This window comes from Diuraphis noxia, unplaced genomic scaffold (assembly GCF_037042655.1).
Source record: "Diuraphis noxia isolate RWA-SAM2 unplaced genomic scaffold, SU_Dnox_SAM2 contig0005, whole genome shotgun sequence".
Classification (NCBI taxonomy): Eukaryota; Metazoa; Arthropoda; class Insecta; order Hemiptera; family Aphididae; genus Diuraphis; species Diuraphis noxia.
Genome location: NW_028301715.1, coordinates 49,674,646 through 49,694,105, shown reverse-complemented (window position 1 = coordinate 49,694,105; position 19,460 = coordinate 49,674,646). Strand labels below are relative to the sequence as shown.

The following is a 19,460-nucleotide window of genomic DNA, read 5'->3' as shown; positions in this document are numbered from 1 at the left end:
CAGGAGACTTGGCTACGTTCTGTTATATGAATAAGTCTTAAATTTATGTGCAAGACTTAATAAGGTTTTGCGCGAAACAATCGAAATTCAAAATACACATCATATCTATTAGTATTAGGTACTCGGTCGCTGCTGCTGTTGCAAAAACTAATTGGACGGCGGCGATGGAACTAATTATTATTAAAAGAATAGCTTGTCTTGGAAACGATCGTTTTGACGACTAATTGCGACTGTTTGACTTGGCGATGAACTTTCTTGTAATTCGACTTAAACGTATAAAAAAAAAACTGTATATTTAAGTACAGTTTGGTACCCACGGTGGCTGCAGAAAACAAGATCGGAATAACTGTACTTGACCCACTAAAAAAAAAAAAAATTTGACAAGTTAATAATTATAACAGGACGCTGTTGTTCGGGAGTGATGATGAATACGACAAAAATACCGAAAAAAAAAAACCAATAAAGTTTCAAGAACCGAACGATGACGGTAAAATTATAACGATGATGACGTGTGACGGATATAATATTATAGCTCGAGGCGTTAATATGTAACGTTATTAGTCGACAAATAGTTATGATTAATATGATATAATGATATAAAATTCAAGCTCGGGAACATAGCATACTGCTGTCGGCGAACGATTATTTTAAATATGCAACCATATCACACTGCGACAGCGGTGGAGGAGTAAACAATACTGTGCGGTATTTAAATATTACATGAACATCGTCGTGTGGTCTTACACGATAGAGAGTTACCACGACCGTGGTATAATAATAATAATAATAATTATACCTGAGCATGGTACAACGAATATTATGATAAATTATTAATATTGATATTATTAATATCCTCTTTTGATAATATGTACACTTGTGTGTTTGTGCGTAGGTGGCATAATAATATTTGAATGCCGATCGCAGGCCAATCTTTTCATTCTTATTTTTATTTTATGTATTAAAAATAATTTTAAAAATTGTCATTGATTAAAATTATTTTGAGTCGATTAATGTGCGACATATGGGAAGAGTCACAGATTTTTGATGGAAGAAATAATAATATATTATATTTTTGTTCCAGGCTCGTGGCCTTAATATATAAATATTATATTATATTATAAATATTATTTGTTTTATAAATATTATGATTTCATTATAAACCACGACCGGAAAGATTTATCGTAAGTCAACGTAGTATTATGCGCGCAATTTGAATTCCTACGCGTATTTCGAATTAATTGACTTAGGTGCGAGTAATATACGAAATAAAATCGGAAACCAGCCGAAATGATTGCACTTGATTTAATGGGTGGTATTTATATATATTATAATATGTTTGTTACGATTTATGCCGTGGAATAGAAAGTATGATTAATGGCAAATAATGGTTTTAATCAACTTGAATAATACTTTTTTGGATGGCAAATAGAATTACTTTTAAATAAATATAATTTAAAAAAACGACCACTCTAATATGCAATCTGCGTTCATTTTTCAATCTATATACTCAGGTACTGCTGCAGAGAGGTGCGGAACGTTTTGAGCTGTTATACTGCCCTTGAAAAAAAAAACAAACAAAGTAAACGTCATTGTACAAACAATATGTCTCCCCAGCTCTCAAATCTAAAATTATAAATAAAACGATCGCTTTAGTAACCCGAAAAAACAAAACAAAGAAGGTTAGGAATTATTAATATTATGTCCCGTAACAAAAAAGAAATAAAATCTAGGGGAACGAGATAAGTTTCATTTTTCGGTGGCACCGTAATTCTCCGTAAAAATGAAAACAAAAACAAAATAAAATATTTACGATGTGCATATAATATTAGGATAATATGTAATATTACCTAACCTAATATTATTATACAGATTTCGATCGGAAAATCCAATTTTCTTTTTCTTTTTTTTTTGATTCCTTCTCGTTTATGCGAATATTTACACATTATTATCATCTAACAATATTATAATATATTAAACAATGCACAACCGGATGTTTTTACAGAGCACGTAGACGATCTGCGAAACGTTTTTGTGGACGTGTGCTTGTAAAATGTAAACACTGCCGATAACGTAAAAACAAGCAATTCTATACGGTAAGCACGGGACACGAACGAGCAGACTTTCTGATAATATGCATTCTGTCGTATTATAATATTATATCTATTATTATCGTGTGTGATTTATGGATCTGAAATTAAACGCAAACAACAATAATTAATAATCAAATTCAATGTACGTTATTCGGATTGACATATCGTAGCCGAAACGTTAAACACAATAATACGCTTGTACGAAATAATATTATAATCGGAACTATCTGTTGTCATTATTTATTTATTGATATTGCGGAAAATATAATTTATTGATTCGATGCCAATAAAACAACGAACTATGTAAAGCGATACCTCTATCGATATGCGTCACTTTGCAGCTATATATATATATATATAATTGGGGTGGAATCCAAAAATATATGATTTTTTTTTCACATTGACCTAAAATAAATACCAAGATCTATTAGTCCGTGGATTGGCTCAAGTTATTCTCAATATTATGTTAATGTTTTGTTTGATTTTTTTTTAAAACATTAATAATCGAAATTGCAGATTATGTCAACAACGAAAATCACGCGTTATTATTCCGCCTTTTGATGTTCAATAATTTTTAGACGACTACTTTTCTTTGTAATTTTGTGTATTACTACGTATTATAATTGGTACTAATAACTAGGGCTCGGATTTGAATGTCCTAAAAATATCAAAAAATTCATTATTTATTAAACGCACACCACCGATATAATATTATCGCTCGATAAGAAAATAATCCGATAAAAGTTTAGTTGTGTACAATAATATCGGCTAATTGGATGGTGTGACATAAAGGTTGTAAAAACCGGAAAACCTGATGTTAAATTAGTTCAAATAGTTCAAAATGGTAATAATTTTTATTACGTAGTACTTTATTACTATGTAGTATTTATATTTCAATGAGGTCAATTTTTTTAGTCATAATACAACAAATAGGTCAAAAATGTACTAAAAAATTAAAAAATGCATTAAAACCGTCAAAAAATGCCCCAAAAAATTATTGTGGTTAGATTGCGAAGTACTTGAAACATATTTGTAGCTTGGAAAGCATCGCGTAAGATATCCCAAAAAAAAGATGCGAATGCATTGAAATCCGAGCCCTACTAATAACCTATCGACGCAGTGCAAACCTCTGAGATCGTTAAAAATTATATTTAATACATCGGTTTTAGCTAAAAACGTATATATAGTATGACATTGTGCATGTTATGATTATTATCGGTAAAATAGTCTTACGACTTCCTAGTGAAAGAATATATTTTTCGGGACGTTTTTCAGACGGCTTACAGGTGAATATAAACGAATATTATTTAGGCAAGTGAGAAATATTCTTCAACGATGACTCGATGACGTGCTTGTCCGATTCAGAATAATCGCTAACGAATTTCTTGATCTACCGCGCGATCGATTTTTACGATATAATAATAACTCCCAACGTTGTCGTTTCATTTTGGATTAACGACGCGCCGTCGACCTTTTACAAATTAACTCCGTACCCCTATCACCCCTCCTTCAAACCAGAAGAAAGTATATTAAGGGTGGGTCGTGTGTAAGAGACGGTTTCTTGTTTTACGACCGTACGGGCGTCACAGTTATACGACTATACAGGGTACTTCACAAAGCATGCTCATACCATTATCTATTGTATCTTAATTAATAATTTCGAATTCTAATTTTTGGGAATTTCACTTCATAATTAAAACTCATATAATATGTTCATGTGATCGTTCGTTGCATTAATAGGATTATTTTTGTTTTTTTTTTTAGAAGCACCATTTTTTTAAAAATTTTTTTACCAAATGAAAACATTGCTGTAAATACGAACGAGTGGTTTCTGAGTTATTAAACTTAATGTACTAAGGATGATAATCCATAGTAATGGTTTTAAATTAAAATGTTTAATTCATGATTTATCATCGCGTCTAACCAGCTGAACAATAACAATAATCATATAATAACAAATAATTTTGTATCGAATGCAATTTGGTCACGTGGCCGAGCATAAATAATTCAAGGTGGTGTTCGGGGAAAAACGACGCATGGCGGCGAATGAATAAAAAAGGGTTGCCGTGTGTCAACAGCGTGCCAAATAATTCGCACGAACAAACGAAAAACATTTAGAATATTATTTAGTAAAATAATTAGCGAGATTATGTCATTCGCGGAGGTGAAAATTAAACGTGCGAATATCAAACAGATATTATCTACAGTGTAAATAATAATATATACGTACAGGATGAACCGTTTTTTACGGTCGTTGTTCGTAAGGACCGGCGTGGAAAAACTGATATGATAATTATTTTACAAACTCATAATCATCATAATATATGAATCCACACGTTTTAAAATCCGTTGTCTATATGACGTGTACATCCGTGTGTGTATGTGTGATCGTGAACGAACATTCATAATTTTAAATTATAAATTATAGTTAAAAAAAAAAAATTCGCAGAAACGAGTGCTAGAATGTTATGTTAAAAACACGTAGTAAATGGGAGATTAATTGTATTCTTTAGAAATTAAGTTATAATTTTTTGATATTTATTTGTGCTTTAAATAATATTTAAAAATGCATTAATTTCAATTTACCTTTTGAACGATACGTTATAAATATTGAACCATACACTTTAAAACATTTATCGAAATAATAAATAAATAAATAAAAATATTGTCCTCATTGATGAAGCGTGAACATTTCATTTTCTGATTGGAGTTAGTGAATTTTGGTTACAAGATTTAAATATTTACTTATTTTTTCCTATTGTTCTCGACAATGTAAACATACAAATTATTTTCATATGTGAATTACATGTTATGCGTAGAACTTTTTAAATCTGACAAATTATTTTTTTTCCAATTTAAACTAATTACTGATCAACAATAAATTATTACAAACCTCATCTTCTAAAGATTTTATACATACCTATTTAAAACAAATAATAATCTATATAAAAATTGAGGGTTTTAATAGATACGATGAGCAACCAACTTAAAGATTCAAATATAATTTAATAAAAATTGAATTACAAAATATATTACATGCTCATCATTTTCGTAAATATAAGTATGCCATGAAAACAATAATTAATTATATATTTTAGACAATAATGATAGTCGATAGCTCGTATGGCCTAAAATAATTTCATTCAATCATCAGTATAAAAAGATATTAACATATTATACAGTATAATATTAGTAAACAAAATTTAATTAATTTAATTGTACTATTTCACTTTGATTGTATATAATATTGTGTTGTGTTTTATTAGTCATCTTTAAAATATTCGAAAAACCTTGATTAAATGGTGTAGCTAAATTGCCTATTCAATACGCCGTGTTATCAATTTCTTGCTATTGAAAAATATAATATACATATTATTATGCCATTTACATTAATTCAAAATCTTAAAATTACCATAATAACATTATATTATTATTATTATTATTGACTACCCACCATTATTAAAAGAAATACCATTATACATTTATAATAAAATTGCGTAAGTAATTATCTAATGTTGTTACTTTATATCAACCATTAATAATTGATTAATTATGTCAATAATGATGGTAAAAAAACAAAAATGTATTAACTTAGATATTATATCGTTGTTTTTCATTGCAATATTAATCGTTTTCATATTATTTGAACGGAGACTAATAAGATTTTTAATGTCAATGCTCAACGATATGTATTTCCTTTAACATAATATTATTGTACTCGCGCTGTTTGAGTTCTCTATGAGAAGTATTAAAATATTTTCAAATACAAATACCACGAAGATTATTCGATCGCAATTTTAGTATTCCGGGTGTGATTTTTTTTCCAACGAAATTTCGAATGATCTCGACGAACTTTTTTATTTGCAAATACTGTTCTTACCTGCACTGTTTTGGGACATTCTGATTTCAACACGAATGCTGATATTTCAACATCAGCGTTGTGTAAAAAATAGTTAGAATGTCAAAATCCTAAAGTCGTCCGATGAATTTAAAATAGTATCTATAATAATAGAAAATAAAAACATCGACAGTCGTCGATCCGATTTCGTACTCGATCACCGCATAATGTTAACTATAATACTATGGTATAAATGGTATAAATTAATCATATCAAAAATAAAATATCATAACATTATTATCGTCAAGATATACATCCGTAGTTGCAAGTCGTTATTTTCGTAATGTATTAAATTCATAATAATTGCTTGGTATGTAATAATATATTATGTGCATAATATACCTAAATTTCTTACAGTCACCGCAAACACGTTTACAACACACACATCACGAACACCGCCAGATTAATTCGGTTAGCTACAGCGGGTAGGTATCGCATATTATACATTATAAATAAGCTTATACACACACACACACACACACACACACACACACACACACACACACACACACACACACACACACATACCCTCTGAACATGGTAGACAAGCAAAACTGTAGCGTTTTCTGTGTAAAACGTTTGCCGCACGAAAGGAAGGAACATTTTCCGTATACACTCACACGGATTTATGCCACATTATATAATACACAATAATAATTATTGCCAAACACGGTTAAGTTAATAAAAGATACACTTACACATAACATATGCATAATTATGTCATATACAGGGTGATTCTTTTTAAGGTCATCTCTTGTGGCGTACGTGATATTATTTTAAATTCATTTTCATAATAATGAAGTAGTAGCCTACGCAAACAACGTATTTTGAAAAAAATAAATCTTTCATATTTTTATTATTGTTTACCGAATGTTTTAAAGTCTTTTGAAAAAAAAAACAGAATCTTGAACGACTAGTTATTAATCTCAATTTTATAGTGAACAGTTGGCAAACGTTTTTCGGACACCTATGTGCCACTCTGTACGCAAAAATTGATAAATGATGGGAAATATAATTTTTTTAAAGCATAATATGTCGTTTTGTGTAATGAATGAATTATAGGTATGTCAAACAAAATTATTCATATATATATATGCAAAAACATAATCAATTTTTGGAAAAACTGAGTGTCCGTCTCACAAAGATCCGTCCTGTATATATTATAATATATAAATATTTTATGGTGTGCGAATGGGGGAGGTTGAATAAAATATCGCGTGTTCCGTTTATCGTTGTTTCCGTTTTCCGTGATAACGAGTCAAAGTACACGCGAGACGACTGATTATGTAAACATAGTGCGTAAAGCATAAAATTGAAAAAGTGTATAACAATATCGTGATACGTCCAAACGAATATTTTAAAATTTATTCAAATAAAGAAAAAAACAAACGATTTTATAGTTATAAAACGACCGTTTAGTATACATTAACAAAAAAGCTAGTATTACCAAAACCAAGTTAAAAAAAAATATAAATAAAAATATAAAATGAAAACTTTGACTTTGGTTGTGGTCTTGTTGTTTATCGCTACGATTATATGACTATAAATTGTTCAATAGTTAATCAATTGGTATAGATACTAATATTTCATGTTCTAGTAATTTTGTATTTCGTAAGAAAATAATAATTTTAGCAATGTGGCAAAACTGTTATTGTATTAATAATAATCGTATAATTTGATGTGAGCGTTTAATAAGTCCTACACGAAGCTTTGAATCTATCTATAATAGTATTATGTTATGTTAGAGATTCGACGATTAGAATTAAATCAGATTTATGTTTTATATTTCGAAAATTGCAAGATATCGTGTCATCTATAGTACTTAGGTACTATATTGAATAAACACCGCTTTTGTGAATAACACATTTTTTTGTGTAACGCATTCAGTTGCCGGCAATAATATTATGTTATTTTTATTTTCGAATTTAAATTTGAAAACACCGACGCCGGGTTCACGAGACGTTCGCATTTATGTCACCCGCACACATATATATATATATAATATAGGTATTAAAAAGTCGTTAGTTTTACAGGTGTCTGTGAGGAGGGTTCATTTAAAACGCATTAATATCGCAGGGACAGCACGCGCAGGACTTGTCTCGCTCATTAATTACGCGGTGGAGTTTGCTGGAAAGGTTTTCGGGAAGTTTTGCTGTTCGCCAGACGGAAATATTTTTAATAAAATAAGTCACGAGTCCTCGAAACCGACATGACGTTCGCCGCGTAAAAATGTAAATTATGCACTTTTAACAGTTCTCTAACGCTCTCCCTAGTAATATTATAACAATTTAATCTTTATGCACAAAACCTAATGAGCATATTATGATAATTTCACATCTATGTGATTTTACATTACATAATATTGTTGTGACCGATTAAGTACGCGAGGTTTGTATTTGACGTGCAACATAAATTTTCAAAAACCGAGCAACAATGTGTACGTTGATTTTTTGGACGTTGTTGGACAACTTGTTGGAAGTTGTTTATACTCTCTCCCCCATTGTACTTTCCATTTGAATTTAACACACAGGAACAAATAACTGTTCAACAAGTCCATTTTCATATTGTTTTTGTGGTTTTTGAAAGGGCACAACTGTCCAAGATAGTATTGTAAATTGTAATGTTAGTCGCGAAGTCAGCATAACAAATTTCAAAGGTAACTCTACAAAAAGTGAGGTTCCAACGGTTTTCAACAGGTAATATGCAACAAATCAGTGTGCTCATTGTTGGACGGTTTTTGTAAGACTGTGCGAAACTTGGTACACCTGGTTATGCCTGGTATACTCAACACCGTTGCGGTAAAATACATAAATATAATTAATGTTTTATTTTTTTTACCTAAAAATATTATAGCTAAACAATTATAATACAATATGATAAAGCAAATGAGCGGTTCACATAAATTAAAATATGTAATCAAACTATACATAATATTATATAATATTAGTATATGTATACAATATACCTATAATGTCATATGATTGTAAGGTATCTGGTCACTTCCCCGTCACACGTTTCCCCGTATCCACTTCCCCGTAAGATATTTCCCCGTCCAATACGTTTCCCTGTACGACATTTCCCCGTCCATATTGTATTTATTTCTGAAATATTCAAACTATACCGAGATCGTGTAAATATAATAACATGTGTAATATAATTAATAAAATATAAGTAATAAAAATACAAAAAAATTATCATAAAATATTTTAATGTTGTAGTTCTAAATTATGAGCGATTCCAATTAAGTACTCATCTAGATCACGTTCATCATATGTAATATTTTCTATACGCCTAGCAATATCTCGATATTTTTTCTTTTTTGCTGAAGGTTCCTGTTCAGCAATAAATTGATTAATGTTTACTTCAGTTAAATGTTGTTCTTTTTAAGAACCTCAATAAGTCGCCATATAGTAGGATGAGCCGCAGCTAACAAAGACGAGAATGCTCTATGCTAACCTTCAATATTATTGTTTATTTTTGGTAAACCTGCTTGTGTAGCATCATATTGGTTCCACAATTTCAAATCAAATATTGGAGGTCGCCGTATATTTCTTCAAGTTGGTCTCCCAATCCAAGTCTCTTCTAAATAATCAATTAAATGGATTAATAACTCTTCATTGTCTACAAAAAGCTGTTGAGACATTAATTTATCAAATTTAGTTTATTTATATTAGTTTATCGACAAATAATTTGGATTTTACACCGATAACGAAAAATATTTGTCGAAAACACTTAATAATTGGAATCGCTCATAATTTAGAACTACAACATTAAAATATTTTATGGTAATTTTTTGTTTTTTTATTACTTATATTTTATATTTATGAGTATACTTATAATGGACGGGGAAATGCGTGACGAGGAAATGGCAGACGGGGAAGTGTCCATGAATCGATTGTAACGAGTTACATAGTGGATAGAATGTAGATAATGGTTTTATATATTAAGAGAAATTAATTGTGAGTTATTTTTAAGGATGGTGAGAAGAAAAGGTAGAGTTAGTTTGATAAGAATTTCATTTCGGCAAGGAAACTGGTCACTGGCCAGCATTAGGTCGGTGACGTGTAAGAGATTCTCGAGTTTGAGGATCTGCAGAGTTTGGTTTTGTTTTTGATTCGATTCATTTTTTGCGAGTTGGACACTTTTTGTAGGTATAATATTGTTGTTGTTGTTATTCCAGAATTTTTTTACAAAAATTTACCGAATATAAGATGAGTTAAAAAAAAAAATCAATGATTTGATAAAATTATGTATCCGAATAATACGTTATCGTGATTAATTGGAAAATGCGTTCAATGTTTGTTCGACACAATTGTTTATATTATTCTCATTGTTCAACGGTTTAATTAAACTATCTATTTTAGATAAATTTGCACGACCGTCACTGCGCGCCGTGTGCATAGCTATTATTTATCGAATGTCGTTGAAAATGATATGTGTCATATTATGTTTAAAGTAGGAAATCGAATGGAAACTTAACATAAAATTATAATATTTTGAATTTTTAAATGGTTTTTTGTGGTTTTGCTAGACGCGTTTAAAACAGTTATGAAAAATGCTCGCAATAAAAACAATGTCTGGAAAAAATTAATGATATTGCTGATCATCCATTGTTATAGGAGATATTTCCCACTCTTGACATTTTCCCACCAGAATAGATTAAATATTATGTGTACACACAAAAAAAAACTTATTTAAAAACACATTTTATTATCATAAATGCATAGTTAAACTAAGTTGTTCCAAACTTACCTTTATTTAACTTCATATACCGCGATTCAAGATTGGAGGAAAATGGTCTTCTTTCACAATTTCCTTAAATCGATCTATACAATTTCTGAACTATAGGGCACACACTTTTCGAAGGTATTTATTTTTTGTTATCTGTTTGGCACTGTGGCATCGACACCGCCGCCGTTCTGGTGTGTGCGCGTATAACCACGAAAACTTTCCATTAATTTAATTTATGCGATATGCCTATATTCCGTACAAAAACAAAACGGCAAACGATTGTGTTTTTTCAACAGAGCCGCACCGGCATTAAACTAATCAAAACAAAAATCGCGACCATCAACCGCCATCGTGTATAATATTATTGTCCTGTATAGTATTATAATAAAATAATAATAATACAATACTTGTGGCGTGAAAAACACGTCGCAAATCCCCGTGACCCGCACAATATGTTGCTGCTGAGGAGAAAAAAATCAGTCAGTCGTGATAATATCATATACGTACAGGTACATAATAATAATAATAATAATATAATCGTTGCGATGTACAGTCAAAAGGCGGTGACGAGGGTAGAACGGGACTTGGGGGAGGGGTGGTGGTGGAGAGTGTGGCGGGCGGTTATCATCATCATCATTCGAATAACGTTTTTTCGCGATTAAAACATATCACGCAAAAATATTATATTATTATTACATTACCGGTGCTCACCGATTGGTCAATCGATGTGTGCGTGTGTGCGTGTTTATTCAAAAGCTCGTCGCATAATATTATTATTATTTAACCGGACGGACGGTCCCTAGACGGTTAGGCTGCACCCCACCCCCGTCCCCTACACATAGCCACGGACGTACATTAATAATTGAAAATGACATAACTTACGTATAAATCGTTTGTCATACCACCGTCGTCCGTCCTCTATTTAAACAATAATAATAATATGTACAATATATGACGCGTACCCGCCCGGAGTTTTGCAACACCCGCACCCACACCGGGTGTGTATGTGCTCGGTGTGTGTGCTCGTCACACGCATACACCCACGTGGTGACAAGTACGCTCCGTGTACTAGCCGTCCATTATTATGTACTGTGTACCACGCCGTATACCGCGGTAGTGGTAGTCGTGTAAACTTGTTTATATATAATAACCCATGGGTGGTGTTGGTGGTGGTAGTAGTCTGCACCATATTGGCCCGTGTGATTGATAGTGAATTAGAGTAAACGGGCGGCGGCGGTTAGCCACCCACCACACTTCATTTATCATCCGTCGGCTGTTTATCGTTTTATTTGTAATCGCGCAATGCTGATTTGTCATTCGAAATGGTTTTTGTCGGATTTTTTTCTATTTTCCGCCACTCCCTCTCCCCTCTCACCACTGTCTCCAAGCGATAATTCGTGAATGATGATATTCGCTCGTCCCGTCGTCATTATAGAGTATATATATATATATATCAATATTGGACCGCGCAGAATACCTCATATATATATTGATGGAGGGGATGAGGAGGAGGCTGACACCGATATAGGATTTGACAACATCATCGGAGGGAGGATTATGGAACATTCAGTACTCACGGAGCGTGGGGCAGTCATTCCTTCCAACAACATTGATATTTTTACAATTTTTTTAATTGTCAAATATTTATGAATTTCGGTCGTGTTTGGTTTGACCCGTCTTTAGGTATACAACATTGATTAATTTAATGAACCAATCAGGAGCCACTAAATTATTAAATTTAGTGATTGTTGAGACCCGACATTAAAATGGTATATTATATACATTTCATGGTTGGTGCTTGTCACTCTTGAGTTTTTGTTTTATATCATTAAAACTTTAAAATGAAAATTCGTAGTGATAATAGATAACATCACAACGTTCGTAGAATCAATATTGGCGTTCGTCTCGTTGTCTATATTTTATCAGCTCTAATATCTATAAACAAATGTCCAACAAACGTGTACAGTAATAATATCAATAAGTTTAGTTGCTCTGAAAGTAAAGAACTGTTAATGACGAACTCACTCATTAGGTATACCGTCTACATTTGAAAGGCGGTCATAATCTTTTTAAAGACATTTGTATATATTAATGCGTACCTATTAATGTGTTTTTTCTCTTACAATTATTTATTAATAAAACATTTATACAAGTATAGCAACTTTTTACATTTTTGTGGATAATTAATGATATGCATTTTTAATCGTTTTTTTAAGACAATACTATTGTACGAATTCAAAAATCCTATAGTAAAAATAAATAAATCCTGTGTAGCAACTTACCTGTATAATGTTCCCACGCGATTAACATATTTATTTTTAGCCTTTTGCTCACGCGTAGAACTCACATTCGCCCTACTATTCAACACAGACGTGTAGGAACGTTTCGATACGTCATTATTACTCGTCGCGGTCATCACCCTTCGGCATTATTCGTTCATTATCGGGATACTTATTGTGACTGCAGCTTGTCGCGTATACGCCCAATACACATACCTATCGTGTGTAATACGACTTGACCTATATTTTATCAGACAATATTGTTTACGTGATCGACGGCCTCAGAAGACGTATAGTATAATATTATATTTTACCGATATACCTTTATATATTAATATATTATTCGTCAGATAAGTGATATAACACAACATTATAAATATTATTACATAGTTTATTATACCGCAGTCGCTGCGGTATGTGACTACGTATTATTTAGGTATGTACCAGCTTTACGTGTTTTGGGTCGGAGACGTGACGTCTCGTAGGACACCGAGATGTAATTTCCAATCCATTAACTATATTATATTAATACTGTCGGGTCGTTTATATCGGTTACCGTTCGACATTTCCGAAATACAGATGTAAGTGTATATAATATCAAAATAATAATATAAAATGCATTTGGCGATCGAGATGGACCTTTTCGCAGTTTGGCATCAAGGCACGTCTATGACGTGTTAAATTCGTTTCGTTTAAAAATGACGACACTGTTCTCAGGCGGTGTTCACCAGTTGAGACACAAATAGTGATAATAAAATCATATTATCCTATTGTTTTTAGGTAGGTGTCTGTAATACAACATGTAATATGATGTTATTATTGTTTACGCCTTTTTTTCGTGTAATCATATATTTGAGTCCCACAAGCGTTGCCTGTGTGTGCTGCTGCATATTATAATATCTCATTACCGAGAGAGAATTAAACGGCGTTAAGTCGGATTTAAAACAAATTAAAATTGTCTCCACGTTTTTTACGCGAATAATAAGAGAACACTCGGCAGTAGTATTATTTGGTGTTGGGATGAGGTTAATCAATAATACGAATAACATGAGTACCTGTTTCTCTCGGCTTAGATATAAATAAAATTATCGAAATATTATAAAGAGTCAGTTATCATCGCTTCATCGGCAAATGAAATCAGGACGGACGCAGAATGTTTGACTTAATCACAATTATTATCGGTAAGAAAGATCAATTTGTTGGTGAACAATAATCGATACTTACCGATAGATTGAGTTGTTAGATGATGTTATCGAGTGTTTTTATGTTTTCAATATCTGACATCTAAACTGCAAATAATTATAATTATATTTTAATATGTATTTGATGATTTGAAAATGAATGACAACAATAATGGCTAATGAGTTTATGATGTGCTTGGAAAAATTTAGTTATTTAATATTATTATTTATGAACTGAAAAAATCACATAAAAATCATTGTTATATATTTGTGGTCTCAAAACCTTACTCAATTGACAAAATCAAGTGTAGCGACTACGTAGGAGTAAAACCCTGTATATACAAATTGATTTGGGAAACCACTCGTGTAAATGGATGAGTATATATATATATATATATAGTTATATATATTATATAACTATATATAGTTTGTACCTATATCGATTTGCATACTACGATAAGTTTTTGATTTCCAGCCATAAAGCGCGTGGTGTTGTTTAAATTACCTAGTTAAAACGTCGACAGTATACAAAGCAGTTAGATATTTGTTGTGACGCATACCGCAAAAAAGTTTGCTAAAAAAATTTACCCGCTTCTGTCTGTGTTTACGATGAAATACGATCGTGTGACGCAAAGAGTTTTGCCAGTTTGAACAGCGAACTTCTTGATGACTGCGCGATTGTTTAATCTTGTTCGCGATTCGATGTGGGTCATTAAATTTAAGATAAAATGTCTGACATATGCATTGCGGTTGTATTCTGATGGCTGCGAAATAAAAGAATAATAATGTATTTGACACGTATTCTATGCTATCGGTTTTATATGATGGTGCGTGCGTTTTATACCACCAACACGACTTTTCTAGCGAGAAAAATTAAAACCTTGAAAAAGTAAAAAACTTTTTTTTTATAATTTCGCAATTAATTTATAGAACGTGCCAACGGCAAGGAAGCAGCTTGAATGGTTCAGAAGTAGTCCATATTTTATTATTAAAGTAGCTGCCTGCTTAATTTCGAGAAATTCACGGAAAAAAATGCGCAAGTATGACCGTTTAGTTTCAAAAACTTTAAAATAGGCGTATTAGTTTAAAATTGATTTGAAATAAGCAAGACAGCAAATATATCATCCGCGTAAATTATCCAATAAATATCGCCGTTGGTACGTTCACATTATACAATAATGATATTATTATAATTTAGGTATGTCAAAAAACTAATACAAACCGTTAATTTCAATTTCCAAATATGCATCGCTATTAAACGCCATAACATATTATTATTACTACCGACTTGCGATAAATTACGCCACGTCGCACAATATTGTGTTTGATATTATATTTTACGATCGCTGGTCACACACTGTGTGCAAGTTAAAGCCATTATTATAATAATATTATTATGATATCCGTATAATACAATCGCCGCAATCGTTTTACAACTTGTGGAATAACCGCAGTTCAGATATATTATTTTAATAATTGTTTTTCGATTGATGATTATTATTGTTGTTATTAAAATTGTTACACTTCTACGGCCCTGCTAACAACAATGACTTTAATGACAATAATGTATAATTTCGTATAATTTACAATAATATATGTTTACATTGATATTATTGTTGCCATTATGATTTGCAAAAACAGATTTTTTCTCTTTCTGTGGGCCAATCTCGTTGAACAACACATAATTATCTAGGTAAGCGGGTTATTTTCGTTCACTATGATTTTTAAGCGTTTATCGAACTTTTCCGAAATCTGAATTCAATATAATATACAAAATGTTGGGTGATTTGCTGACCAAGCTCAACCGCTTTTTTTAATAATACAGTTATTCAAAATCTGTTTTTGGAATTTTTAAATATAGGTACCTACTTAAAGTTTGACGGTCTGCACATTATTTTCGAATATTTGAGATTTTCGGTATCATTCCCCTTTTCAAAATACTTATGAGAGCCACCCTTTTTTACTTTAAGTTATTCAGCTGACGGGTTTCGTTCAAATGTTGATGTATCGAAATCAAATCTCAAACGAGTAGTTTCTGAGTTATTAAAAATTATAATATATGCACTAAGGATAATAAATATTATGTTTGTACTCATAAGACATTATGTAAATTATAATATCATTTAATATTTATTTAATCGAGCACTATTTTTACCTCATACTCGGTACACTAAAGTTTGTTTATATGTATATAAATTTTAATATTTCAACAGTTATTTAATATTAATATTAATAATAATTGATAAGAACCTTGCTAAACAAATATCGAATTTACATTTATTTTAAATGTATGAATAATCATAATGGTGTCCGGACCCCTGGACTAGAATGATCATGATGGACCATTATCCTTTGTACATTAAGTCTAATAAGTCAGAAACTAAACTCGTTCAAATTTCGAATTAGATTAAAATTTCCAAAAAATGATCAAATTATTAATGTAAAGCAAAAAACTGAGCGGTTTTCGATTGAAAAACAGGATTTTGTATTTACGCACCTGAGCACTCCGTGAGTGGTAAACAATTGTCAACTATATATTCGAAAAAACGTAGGTAATCTTTCGGTACCTATATTACAATATATTATTATTATTTAAAATATTCAGTTTTGAATATCTTGGCAAAGAAACTATTTTGGAGGCTATGAGTATCAACTATTATGATCGGTGAATCACTCTGTTTATACATATGTTATATTATCCAGAGTTGCAAACCAAATTAATCAGTAGTTTAATATTATTTCAGTATTTTACCGGTTAATGTAATAAATTATATTATTATTATATGTTACATTCGACGACGACTGATTCAGCTTCGGCGGGTGGGTCCCGCGCACGTGTGTGCTTGCGTCATATAACAATATTATATTGTTGTGCTCTTATGTGAGCCTCACTCGGGATCGATGTGTCGAAATTGTTTGATTCGCAAATAACGCAAAGGTTCATTGTTTGCCGCGTCCACGTAAAATCACGCGTCATCGGTCCGGCCCCATTTGCTAATTAACAAAACCTGCTAATCAGCAACTAAAGGATAACCGCTCGTACAACTATCTACATGAAGGTGGATGGGTGAGAGGGGTACGTACCGGACCTTTGCGACCAGCACCACCGTGTGTGTCCATCGGGAGTTTTTCATCTCTACCACCACCTCCACCACCTCCACCACCCCCACTCTCACAATTCGCTAAACAATCACGATTCGGTCGCGGCATGTCTCATTGGATGTTTCGAACAGCACTGCTTGTTCGCTGAAAATCAATCGTATCATATTGTGTTATCTTGTGTTGTATTATAATATTATGTTGTGTCAAATCCGCAGCAGAGTGTGACACGCAGCGTATCACGACCATTCGGCAAATCACCTTTGTTTTTGATTTTGGGATCAAAAAAAAAAAAAAAAATTAATTAAAAAAATTGTCGTCTTGGCATTTGTGGATGACGTGGTGTTGTTAAAGCTAGACGGAAACAGGAGCGGATCAATTAGACGAAAAATTTGATTTTTTAATCTGCAAGTGGGTTGGGTGGAAGTGATGAAACATTTCTATAACCTCCAACGGTTTTTTATTTATCCTTAATCAGAGTACCAATAGATGCAAATTTTGAAAATCATATAGCCAATTCTTGCTAATTTTTAGTGCCAAAAATGTCTTAATGTGATGATATCGGTTGGGCAGTGTTGAGACTTATCTAGATAAGTAGTTGCATTTTATCTAAATAATTACCTAAGATAAAAAATTCATTCATCTAGATAAATTTATCTAGATAAATTCATCTCTACACAAAAAATATATAATACACATTTTGATTGTCAATTTATTTTTATGATAACTAGGAAATAATTTAAATTTGAATTGTCGAGTCATCTCAGTAAAAAAAAAAAAAAATTATGTTCATAATAATGTTATTTATTATACAGCTAGGTATTATATTTTATTATTGATATTTTCGTTAGGGGCCCGGACACGGTGATCAAATAATACCTACATTACATTGTTACGAGTCGTGTAAAATATGTAGTTTTTTCTTGATATTTATACTTAATTTAAAAAATGTTTTTTTCAGTTATACCTTAGTTATTTATTAATAATAATGTCTACTACTAACATTAATTTATACATATAGCCGGTGTTTATATAATATTTAAGTACTAAGTATCAAAGGTGTACTCTTAAAATGTTTTGGATTTCAATATGTTAAAAAAATTTATCTTTTTTTATCTAGATAATAATGTATTTATCTTTTATCTTTATCTAGATACATTTTTGTCCTTATCTTTATCTTTATCTAGATAAAAAAGTACTTATCTAATCCCAACACTGCGGTTGGGGTTAATTGATGAAACGGGGATCATTGAAATACGTTTTCGATGTCCATTTTGTTGAGACGAAAAAAAATACCAACGTGACAATTTTACTAAAAGAAAGAAAAAACGAAACCGATCCGCAGCAATGAGTCACGATGCTAAAACAAAACGATTATTTGTTTAACGATCTAAAATTGATATAATACATAACCGTTCTCATGTTATAGAAATGTCAAAAAGGGCGTATGTAATTTGTGCCAAAATCAACCAAAAAAAAAAAATATATATATGTAATTTGCGCCACATCTAAAAATGTATTTTGGTGATTTGCGCAAAATTAAATTAAATAAAAAGGAATTATGTAATCTGTGCCCTAGAGTACCTACTAAAATTGTAATTTGCGCCATTTTTCACTTTATTAAAATAGTATACGTAATTTGCGCCACTTATATTATAATGATATATGTTTCGGCTGGCACGCCCAACAATTAACTTATCAGGAGATTGCCAACAGCAGGAATTAAAATATGGAAAGTAAACAAGCGAATACCAATATGACAAATAATTGAATAATATTTGAAATACAGATAATAATACAAATGAGGTCTTAACCTATGTTAGTGATAATATGGTCACAAACGACCACCGTAAGTACAAAATACTATACTAATAATGTAATAGTATAATAATAATATAATAAATTTCGGATCACATGCGATCGTTATAATAATAATTTAAATAATAATATAATTCAACAATAATACGAATACAGAACGATAACAATTAATATCATATAAACATCCCGAAGTGATAATAAATATACACAATGATAGTACGACCTGATACCGTGGATTGCAATGTGTGAGTCGTGGTGGAACCGCTGGACCAGTTGCGTAATAACTTGTCGACGTAGCAATAATGACGGGCAGCCGGTGATAATACTAATGGCCAACACTCACGTACTATAATAGTATTTTCGA

The 19,460-nt window shown here is 31.4% G+C and overlaps 1 protein-coding gene across 5 annotated transcripts in view; it reads left to right on the top strand.

Annotated features, from left to right (window-relative positions):
* Window positions 1–19,460, top strand: part of LOC107163876 (uncharacterized) — a 141,680-nt gene that overhangs the window by 10,488 nt on the left and 111,732 nt on the right. The window lies entirely within an intron of this gene.